Raw genomic sequence first — 11766 nt, 5'->3', positions numbered from 1 at the left:
CCCCATGAGGCTGGAGGAGTCTGGTGGCTACATCTGATTCATCTCATGTAGATGTGAGCTCCTGGTGGTTTTATTCCTTTAAAAATTGAAAGGGAGGAAAAGAAGTAGGCTAATCTTAAGCATTGATTGAGTCCAGCAAGCTATTTGTCAATCAGTTTATGGCTCTGCTCCCAACTAGATTTGGGTTTCCTTGGTTTCCCTGATCCTTTGCCTCATGCTGGCACTGTGCTCTTGGCCTGGCTCCTGCTCTGGAATGTACAGCCACAGCAATTAAGAATATACAGCCAGAAGAGGAAGATAGATAAAGCAGAAGACAGAATGCTGGGTCAGTGATATAAAGATCAGAATTCAAATTCTTTCTCAGATACTATCTGAGTGATCATCAGCAAGTTTTTTTTTTTTAGGTTTTGGCAAGGCAGATGGGGTTAAGTGGCTTGCCCAAGACCACACAGCTAGGTAATTATTAAGGGTCTGAGACAAGATTTGAACCCAGGTACTCCTGACTCCAGGGCCGGTGCATCAGCAAGTTTCTTAACCTCAGTTTCCTCATCTGTCAAATAAAGGAGTTGTCTTTGGTAGCCTCTAAATTCATTTCTAACTCTATGTCTGTGGCCCATATGTGAAAAGAATCTTAAACATTCTCTATTCCACCTCCTCTTTTCATCTTCTGGTTTCTATTCAATTCAACAAATATTCAGCAAGAGCCTACGACATGCTAGGGGCAGGTGACACAAAGAGGAAAAGCCAAAACATCCCCTACCTTCAAAGAGTTTACATCCCACTTGAGGGGGGAGAAAACAGGAAACTGAGGAAGATGAGGTATTAAGAGGTTAGGTGACTTTCCCAAGGGCAATCAGCTAACAAGTTGTCAAGGCACTTCCAAATTCCATTCTCTTTCCACTATAGCAATTTGCCTTTCTCCATATCCAATGCTCCTTCAGTCCTGGAATGCTTCTTTTGTTATCTCCATTAGTATAGTGATCCTTCCTCAGTCTTTTGTGACTTTTTGCTAATCCTGGGCCCCTTTCCTTCTGTCTAGATTTTTTAGGAGCAGAGATACTAAAGTAGCCCTTGGAGAGGTTGCATTCCTGACTCTTCTCTCAACTTTCAAATTCAAAGCTAACCAAGTATTTTCTCTCAATAGAAGTGTTCACTGGCTGCCATGGAGACCTGATAGGGAATGTCACATGGAAAAAGAGGTAGAGCTGGGGCAAGAGAGAGAGAGAGAGACAGAGACAGAGACAGAGACAGAGACAGAGAGATTGAGATTATAAAGAAATCATAGAGGCTCTCACTAAATCACAGTTCTTTAATTTAAAAGCTTCTCCCAATGTCTGAACCTTTTGCCCCTAACAGCTGTTGTGATTCTATAATTCTTCAGTTGCCCAGTAATACCTCCCAGAATGACTTCAGCTATAGAGGAAGTTCAGGCAATTCAGTAGACATTAATAACTTCCTACTCTGTGCTGGGCTTTGGGAATGTAGAGATAAAAGGGATCTTAGTAAAACTCTGTATAAACAGGTAAGAGATGCAAGGGTGGGGAGAAGCAGTTACCTGAATCTTCATTCATCTAACTTCTGCATGATCTTGGACAAGTCACTTAGGATCTTATATTTAAAGCCAAAAGAGACCTTAGAGGGTATATAATTAATATTCTTCCTCCTCCTTCCTTCCTTCTTTCCTTCCTTCTTGTTTCTTTCTTCTACTTCCTCCTCCTTCCTCCTTCTTCCTTCTAGTTCTTCTCCTTCCTTCTCCTCCTCCCCATTCTCTTCCATTCCCCCACCTTGAGGTTAGATGACTTGGTTGCAGAGGTATCCAATGGCAAATGCAGGCTATGAACCCATGTCCCTGTGGTATTATTTCTGTTAAGGAAGGCTCTAGTGTGTAAGGCAATTTGTCCCAGGCTATAGAGTCACTTAGTTCCCAAACCTAAAGTAGAGTTTAGGTAGGTTTCCTGACTTTATATCCCAAATTGTTTCCTTTTATACCATGCTGCCCCTCTCTCTGTCTCATTGACAAATGACACCACTGGATTCACTCCAATATTTTATTATAGGCATATTCTTTCTGACTGTTTTTCTTTCCACAGAAATTTATGGTCATGCCATTGGCATGAGGTTGGGGCACTTCCAAAGAAGAGAAAATTAGCACTATGTCCAAGTATTGACCTCCACAACAGATTGATCTGGTGACTAGTATGGTACAAGGACCTGAAAACAAAAAGAGTTTTTCTGGTATGAAAGACAAAACTGTTGGGACTTTGGCTGCCCTAACTCTATTCTCTTTCCCATCTCCTATGGATGCTGCAGATTAATGAACTCATGTCTATAAAACATGCTGTGTTTGGGGGAGAACATGTACTATCCTGAAAAGATATTATTTCTATTTAAAGCTGATAAAATAAGAACAGTTCAGTGGGCTGCATCAGAACACAAGGGAGCATCAGAACACAGCAGTATAGATGGAGCTTGGGCCAGACTGAAGGATCTGTAATCAGCTCTTTTCTGGGAAAGGTTAATACTGGAAGCTGTTGCAAATCACAGAAGTCTCAAGCGTCTCTGCTTCATGGAAAAAAAAAATCTCACTAAATGAGATACAAGGGTTTTCTTTTACTCCAAACAATTTTAGGATCTAATGCTTCCTACCTGATCGGGGTAAATTGATGAGGGGATGAATATGGAGAAGAACCAAAGGAAGAGAGGATTCTTGCTTTTCTGGGTTGTTTTCCTTTCATTAAATGCCAAGCCCAAAACCAAACAAAGAAAAAAAAAAAGAATTGCTTAATTTTTAAAAGAAAAATCATAGGCAGGTGAAATCTTAAAGTGATCCTAATGTAATAAACTGTGAAAATCCAAGTGGAAGAGGCCAAAGAAACTCATTGTGAACAATCTCAGAACAGAATTAAAATTAAATGAACATGACATCTGATAATAAAATAAAGAAGAGCTGGACACAAAAGCACCAAGTTGTAAGACAAGGAGGACATTTGTTCACCCAACAAATGTGTAGCAAAGGCCTACTGTGTATCAGAGTTTATATATATATATATATAAAATATATACAATGTGTGCATATACACATATGCATGTGGTTTTGCATGTATTGTATACATGTATATACATGTATATGTTGTGTTTTCATGTACATATGTATATAGGTATATGTGTGTGTGTGTGTATATTCTTTGTACAGCATGGCAGCATGAGTTATCTAAATATGCCGAGGTAGCTGGTGGCAAATGATGACCCTTCTTCCTAAGTGGGTGTCTGGTGCCAAAGGTATGGTTCCTGGGAATGAATTGACAGAAACAGGTGCAGAAGTGAAGCCTGAGTAAGGGAGCATTCTCAAGGCCAATTTGCAATTTTAATGAATATTAAAGGAGCCTAAGAATCCAGGGAAGCATCTCTGAAGCCTTTCAAGGTGGTGCATGCACACAGACACATGCACATCCATACACACAGACAATATTTAGACATGCAGACACAACACACCGTATACACATACCTTCATACATGCACACATATAAATATACACGGTATATGCATACATAGGTGCCCTATACAGGCCCCCATACATACACATATATACACACAACACACAGTATGCACATACTCTCATAAATGCACATCTATAAACATAGACGTGCATATAAATACATATGCACCCATATACAGGCCCACACACATATATACACACACGCCCACATTCACAACACACAATATACACATGCTCTCATGCATGCACACCTATAAACATGCACACGTGTGTGAATACATATATACCTGCACACAGGCTCCCATATATACACATATATACACGTATACACAGTACACACGTGCACATGTACAAGACCCCCATATATATAGGCCCATACATGACACTCGTACACCACACACACATACACACCTACTTCCCGCAGGGACCAACCAGCCCCCCACACACACACACCCAGGCCCCATAGAGTGAGCATAAGGGGCACATTCCATCAGGAGCAGCCTCCTGGCTCTTTCTGGACCTGTAGCCTGAGGAGTTAGGATTGGGAGTTTGGGGCAGGAGAGCGGGGTCCCAGGGTCGGGCCTGGGCTGGAGCAGGAGGGAAAGGGGGCCACCCCCCGCGGTCCGGCTCCAGCATGAAGGCAGAGAAAAGCCCTGCTCGCCCTGATGATGAGCCGGCCTCACGCTACGATGAGCTGGGGGGCTGAGCACCACCCTGCTCAGCCTGCGCACCGTCTCTATGACAACCACCGGCTTGGCTCCTAGGACCAACTTTCTTGTGCTGTAATATTTAGTTATTAAAAAGAGATTCCAGCTCGCGGCGGCTCTTGCATCCCCCCCCCCCCATACACCTTTTTGTGTGGTCGGCTAGGCCAGGGCGGGGGCCTCATGGGCATCCTTGCAGGCCGGTGATGCTGTCAAGCATCGGGCGGGGAGTGCGTCGGCCGCGGGGAGCCAGGGCTGGCCGGGCCGGCTCCGGGAGCGGGGCTGGCCGGGGGCAGCCCAGGTGCGGGTCCGCAGGCGGCTGGGGCCCGGGGCTGGGGGCGGGGGGGACGGGGGAGCCGGCCGGCCTCGCGGACTCTAATGAGAGACGAGGGAAGTGCTGAGAAACGGGCGCCCCCCGCAGCCCGGCCAATCCGCCGCCCGGCGGGGGGCCGCCGCTCCCGCTCCGAGATGCTAATTCCCGGCCGCCTCCGGGGGGAGAGGCGAGAAGAAAAGCTTTCACAAAAGGGGAGACAGAAATGCAAATGACAGCCACCGAGCCGGCTGCCGAGAAATCCATCAGCTTGCTGGGGATTAGCTGCGTGGGGGCCGGCTTTAACCCTTTCCAGGCCCTCCGGCCTGGGGACAATGGGAGCGGGAGGATGCCAAGTTGGACCAGAAGCCGTCAAAGAAGAGGCCGGCGGCCAGAGAGGGCCCTCCTCCCAGGCACATCCTGGCTTCAGAGACGGCCCTGTTGATCCGGGAGAAAAGGATCCCCAAGCAAGGGGGGGGGGGGGGGGGGGGTATTCATTCAGACCATTGAAAGAACCCAGGCGAACTGGCCAGAGAGGTTGCAACTTTGGCAAGTTGAAGCTGAGGAAGGGAGCCGAGAGCGGTTCATATCCTGTGGGCTAAGAGCTCTTTCCACTTCATTTCTCTGCCAAGAAAGGGGAAAAAAAAGGTCTAGCAAGAATTTCCATTAACAATATGATTGTCAACATACAATCCAGGACTCTAATATTACATGAGCTCTCTCTGCTTGCATTCAATCTATCACCATGGTACCTAGCCACTTAGAGGAGCACATTAGCAGAAACAGGACAGGGAGGAAAAGAGTGCTTCCACTCCCCAGCCTGCTTTTTTTTCCCCCTGGAGCTGTGTTGGTTTTCTTGCTAAGGGCTCACAAAGAACCTCCTGTGCCATCTGCGGTCAAGTCCAAGCCCGAGACTGAGAGAGGAGGAACATTCGATCCTTTATAAAATGGCAGTAGATTTTTTCCCCCTTTGCTTGGGCCCTTCATCCAACACAGCTTTTTAGACTGTTGCTCCACACCCGTTTTAGGAAGACCAAAAAATAGAAGAGACTGTAACAAATACTATAATATATAATTTGCTATAATAAATTACAAACCTTAGTCCTGAGTCTGTAGACTTAGAGATGCTTAAAGAAAATCAAATTTAAATACCTCATTTCACAAATAAGGAAACTGAGGGACTGTTAAGTGGCAAAGTGGATAGTGAACAGTCCCTGGAGTCAGGAGGACCTGAGTTCAAATTCAGTCTCAGACACTTAATAATTACCTAACTCTGTGACCTTGGGCAAGTCATTTAGCCCCATTGCCTTGCAAAAAAAAAATAAGAAAACTGATGCACAGAGAGATTAAGGAACTTGGCCCAAGTTACATAAATTTCATGGAAGAAGAGATTTGAAGCCTACAATCTCTCTACTGCCCCAGGCTCTGTAGATCTCATGTTGTTCAAAGATTTGTCAAAAGGAAAGAAATCTAAACAGGTAGACCTGGCGCTGGAGTCAGGATGCCCGGAGTTCAAACTCAGCTTTACATACTTAGTGACTGTGTGACCCTAGGTCAGGCACTAAACCTGTTTAACTTAGTTCCCTCTTCCCTACCTCCCAGATATTCCAAAGAATAAAATGAGATAATAATTGTAAAAGTACCTTGCACAGAGTAGACACTATATAAACTGTCTTCCTCAGTTTCATCAACTGTAAAGCTGGGGTTGCAATAGTATGAAGTGCGAAGATAAAGTGAGACAGTAGTGAATTGTGCCTGCTACATAATAGATGCTTTGCATCTTTTCTTTTTTTCCCTTTCCTTTCCTTTCCCTAAATGTGATACAAACTCTGACAAATAAGGTTGACTGCCCTTTAGAAATTCAGATAGCCTATACTAAATGCAGCTTGCAGCAACTCACCAAAATTCTTCCCTCTGATATTGATTTCCCTCATTTCCAGAACAGATTTTGTAAGAGTTTATTCTTTAATTATAAATTTAACAAGAATACACAAAAAAGGGGTTTTGTTATACAAAGAACAACGAAGAAGATTGAATTGGTAACCATGAACTGCTGTATACATTTTGTTGTTTAAAGAGTATATGTGATTAATAAGAGAGATGCAAATCAAAACAACTCTGAGGTTTTGCCTTACATCCTGCAAATTGGCAAAAATGATTTTTAAAAATAGCAACAGTTTTTGGCAACAGTAAAATGTTTCACAATAACAAAAAAGTGGAGGGATTGCAGAGAGATGTTGATACGTCGTTCATAGAGCTCTGAAATGGTACAGCCATTTTGGAAAACAATTTAGAATTATACAAATATAGTGATCAAAATGTCCATTCCTTTTGAACCAGAAAATCCATTACTGAGCTTATACCCTATTAATTAAAAAAAAAAAGTCTCCATAGACTCAAAATATTTATGGCAGCACTTTTTGTGATAGCTAAGAATTGTAAACAAAGTTGATATCCATCATTTGGAGAATGGCTGAACAAAATGTTGTACATGAATGGAATAGAATATTACTGTGCTGTAAGAAATGATGTGTGTGGTGAATATAGAGAAGCATGGAAAGATCTCCATGAGTTGATAGAGTGAAGTAAACAAAGTCAAGATAACAATACAGAAGATTACAGCAATGTAAATGGGAAAAAACAAAGGCACGCATACATACACCCTAAAACAAACAAAATTATAAAGATCAAGTGGGACTGAAATGATGATTTATTAGAAGACACTCCAAACTACCCCTTAGAGGAGAAGGAAGGTCCACATGTATTACACATTGAGCATGTTTTCAGACTTTTTTCAATGTATTGATCATTTGTGCTAATTTTTTTTTCATTTCCAAAAAGTACTCTTTGTCATATGGTATGGTTCTCTGGGAGAGGTGGGGACAGTGATACATGAGATTCTATGGCAATGTAAGAAACAGAAAATATCCATTAAAATGTATTTTTATTAAAAGTCTGTTAACCTCTTGGTGTTCTAGCTTAATGATGACAGAGTCAAAGAGAAGTGGAGGACAGTAAACCCAGCCTACTTGCTGCAAAGTGACATAGAAAACCACATATTAGCATTATCTGTGTTCTATTTTGTTTTTATTTTATTAACTATTTCCCAGTTAAATTTTATTCTGGTTTCCTAGCACTGGCATTCCAGAGTGTGTTGCATATTAATCAACTAGGCTGTTACTATTCTATGCTAGAAGTAGTATTCTCACCAGAAAGTTCTCTCTACCCAGGAATTCACTGGGGAATAGGGGAAATCCCTATTCTTTCTGTCATGGTGGTAATAAGACTGTCCTTTTTAATGCTTTTTTTCTGAACTTTTCATTTTTTTTCCTACATGCTTTCTACTGCCTTTTTTATGTTCTTTTCTCTCCTTTGTGCATCTCACTCCCCATTAATTTTCCCCTTCTAACATTCCCCATCTCCAAAAGAAAAAAAAAAATCAGCAACCTCTAGAAATGAATAGTCATAGTCAAATGAAACAGATGAACACATTGGCTGGGTCCGAAAAAATATGTCTCATTCAGCATCTTTGGTTCTAGGGTATTTTTGAAAGCATTGGGTCAGACATGCAGAAGAGATCTGGATCTTGAATGTTCTGAATTGTTTTCAAGAAATGGTTTTTAAATTTTTTTGTCAGCAAGCAGACAAAATAAAGAATACCCCGTTTGCCTCAGTTGTCTCATCTGTAAGATGAGCTGGAGAAGGAAAATGGCAAACCATTTCAGTATCTTTGCCAAGGAAACCCTAAATGGGGCCACAAAGAGTGGAGCATGAAAGAGAAATGATCAAAAATATACATGAAAGTTTCTATGAACTTACATAGAAAAAAGTTAGTAGAGTAGGAGAAAAGTATGAGGCAAATAAAGTTGAGTGACTTGCCCAAGGTCACACAGTGCGTGTCTAAGGCTAATTTTGAACTCAAGAAAAGGAGTCATCTTGACTCTTACCACTGTGCCAACATTGCATGTATATATATATATATACATATATATATATATATATATATATGCATATATATATACAATGACAAAAATAAGTGAAAACAACACTATAATCACCAGTCATTTATTAAACACCTACTATATGACATGTGCTATATTAAACATGTATTAAACAAAAATTTTCAAATAGATGAACTCAGATCAATTGAAATGACCATTCTTGGTATGTGTGTGTGTGTATATCTTCTAAAGAGGTAAAGGACTCTGGATGTAGAATGTTGTCTATATATAGTCATTTTTCTTAACTGTTTTGTTGTTATTTTAAGGGAGGCTTCCACTGGGGGAAATTGATTGGGAGAAAATTGGTGTAAAATGCAAAAGGCCTTCATAAAATGTAAAATAGGTACTTTATTAGTCCTAAATAGTATTAAATACTGCCTTTAAAATCACTTTTTTCCCTTCTTTGTCCCAAGCATCTTTTAGAAAAAGGACACGTCCTCCAAGCTGTTCTGACATCCAAGTGAAATCTTTAATTGCCTTTCTTATTAAATGAAATCAAATTACATATTGATTTGAATGGTGTTAAAATTGAAGATGATTCTCTTTCACACATTATTTCTTACTGGATTATAAGCTCCTTTGGGGGCAAGCTCCATTTTTTTTTAATCTCCCTCTGTACCTAGGATATTTCTTTACACAGCTGAACTTATTAAATGAATACAGAAGCAAGATGCTGATGACAGTGCTGATGACATTTCATGATAGGAAATATCCAGAAATCATAGTAAGCTAGAAGAGGTCTTAGGGGACATTTTAGACCACTTTCTTCATTTTATGGATGAGCCAATGAGGCCTTAGAGAGCTGAAGTGGCCTGCCCAAAATCACATAGATAGTGCTGTCAGCCAAGGCAGGATTTGAATCCAGATCTTCTCATTCTCTGCCTCAGAGATAGTAGACTTCAGAAAGTCTTCCTATCGTGTCTCATTATTGTGTGAGAGTAAAAATCTCAGGTAATTTTCTATTCTGCACTTGGCCAACAGGAAGACTGATCCTGGAGTAGAGCTTTGCCATCACTGAGAATAATATGAGGCCTCTGTAGGAGATGGATGACATCCATCTGGGCTTCCAATCTTTTTTCTTCATTAAAATAAAAAATTTAAATCTGTAACTGCCCCTACTTCAATTCCAAAGATTTTATGACTCTAGATGATATGGAAAAATCTTTGAGCATCCAGGAAAGATTTTATTTGGTTGGTTGTTTTTTAAAAGAAAAACATATAAATTCAAATGTATTATTAGTATATTGTTACCAGGTTTATTGGTGGAGAAAACCTCAATGGCCTGAAGAGACTAGCTGAGAAGACCTGAGGTAGCTGGCTGCTTTGATGGATCCGACTATTGAGTTCCTGGGACCTGGGACTTGTAGATGGGATCTACCAAGAAACTATCAATGAAATCACTCAACCCCAGTTTATGCACTGGCAATCTGCTGGTGTTTTGAAATGGCAATATCTTGATTAATCTTGTGAGTTGAGGAAACAAGAGAATGTTTATATAGAAAGAGGCAGTTGGTATGGTAGAAAGAGCATTTGGGTTCAAATCCTAGGACAATCATGGGTAAGCCATCACCTCTGAATTTCCTAATCTGTAATATGAAAGGAAGGATCTTCACAATTCCTTTTAATTCTATATTATGCTCCTTAACTTTCTGGGAAATAATGACTATTTAGGAAGTTTATGGGATTGGCCACCTTAAGTTGGAAAACTAATATTCTAGGCTAAGGTTTCTTATTTCACTGGTAGTCATTTTGCTGCCATCATGTTTCTTTTACCATGAAAAGTGGGTCACCTGAGCCCCATACCATCCAGCCTAGAGATATAACTTCAGGCGTATGAATCTTGATGAAGTGACCAGTCATATGCTACACTGGCTTTTTAGAATACTGAAGATGCAGATGTCTTTCTTTTTCTCCCTTACATTATGCACCACAGGAAGAAGACAAATGAATAGGAAAGGTTATTATGGGTAAGCCACCTGCTACATTTTTTGTGGAAGAATGAATGATGGACAACTCAGAAATACAGAAGGTGACATTGAGTTTGCTGGTTTGGCTTTATTGCTTTCCATCCAAGGAAAGTGCCTTTCAAATCTCTAAACTGCTCATCCCTTCTTATGACTCAGGGATTCCACTATCAGACCCATGAAAGCAAAGACAGATTAAAACCAATTAATCCATCAACCAAGCATTTGTAAGTTATTATGATGAGCCAGAAACTTATTACAACAGGGAAACTGGTACAAAGACAAAAATGAAGCAGTTCCAACCCTTGGCCCCAACTATACCAAAATAACCATAATAGCAATTTTGGGGTGGGAAGGATAACAGGGAAGAAAAGGAGGAGGAAGATGAAGAAGAAAAAGAAGAAGAGGAGGAGGAGGAGACCATCAAAGAGGAAAGCCCATTGATTGATGAGTAGTTGAAATTGTGGTGTGAATACGATGGCATAGAATTCCACCATAAGAAATGACAACTATGAGGAATTTAGAGAAGCAGAATATTTGACTGATATGAAGTGAAAACCACAAAATCAGGAAAATTAAGGATATAAATAAGGGACCAGGTTCTCTGTATTTATGACTCTAGATGATATGGAAAAATCTTTGAGATCATTGGGATCATTGGGTCTCAAGGATATAAAGAAAAAATAACATTAGAAAGCAACAGAAATCTGATTAGTTAGTTTGTCTCAGTCTTATAGAAATATTTGAATGGCTGCATTATGAACAAAGCATTAGAATTGGTCTGTTCATCTCTTGTCTAAGTGCACTGAATGAAAGGGACAAAGAGACAAAAGTAGATTTGATATCAGGAAAATCTACCTCCATATCAATGACATCTCTATAGTGCTATAAGATTTTCAAAGCACTTTCCTTCCAGCTGCCCTGTAAGGTAAATAATATTATTATCCAGATTTTATAGACAGGGAAACAGGTTCTAAGCTTATGACTAGCAAAATCTGAGGCAAGATTTGAATCTTTTCTCCTAACCCTAAATTATGTCCATTAGTCATTCTGATGCTGTGTTGTTGCATACGGACAGAGAGATCCTTTGGGGATGGAAGAGAGGAAAATCAGCAGATTTCCAACAATAACCTCTATTTATAAAGAATGTCATGCATGCCTCATATATAAATAAGGCTGGAGGGAAAAGTAAACTTTCTGATGGCAAGAAGGATGTTGATGGCTTTTTAAAGTTGACCTCAGAATAATTCCATGAGGCAAGTGGCTAGTGTCAGAGTCATCATGCCTATTT

At 40.5% G+C, this 11766-nt stretch overlaps 1 long non-coding RNA gene across 1 annotated transcript; it reads right to left on the bottom strand.

Moving 5' to 3' along the window:
• Positions 1-2113: 2113 nt before the first annotated feature.
• On the bottom strand, positions 2114-4945 carry LOC141493653 (uncharacterized). Its single transcript, XR_012470270.1, has 3 exons — positions 4347-4945; positions 2647-2728; positions 2114-2211 (listed from the first exon to the last, which is right to left on the bottom strand). It is a non-coding gene; the product is annotated as an uncharacterized LOC141493653 (long non-coding RNA).
• Positions 4946-11766: the final 6821 nt, after the last annotated feature.

Source organism: Macrotis lagotis, chromosome 7 (assembly GCF_037893015.1).
Source record: "Macrotis lagotis isolate mMagLag1 chromosome 7, bilby.v1.9.chrom.fasta, whole genome shotgun sequence".
Lineage (NCBI taxonomy): Eukaryota > Metazoa > Chordata > Mammalia > Peramelemorphia > Peramelidae > Macrotis > Macrotis lagotis.
Note: the sequence above shows the minus strand (reverse complement) of the source record. Positions and strands in the feature narration are given on the sequence as shown.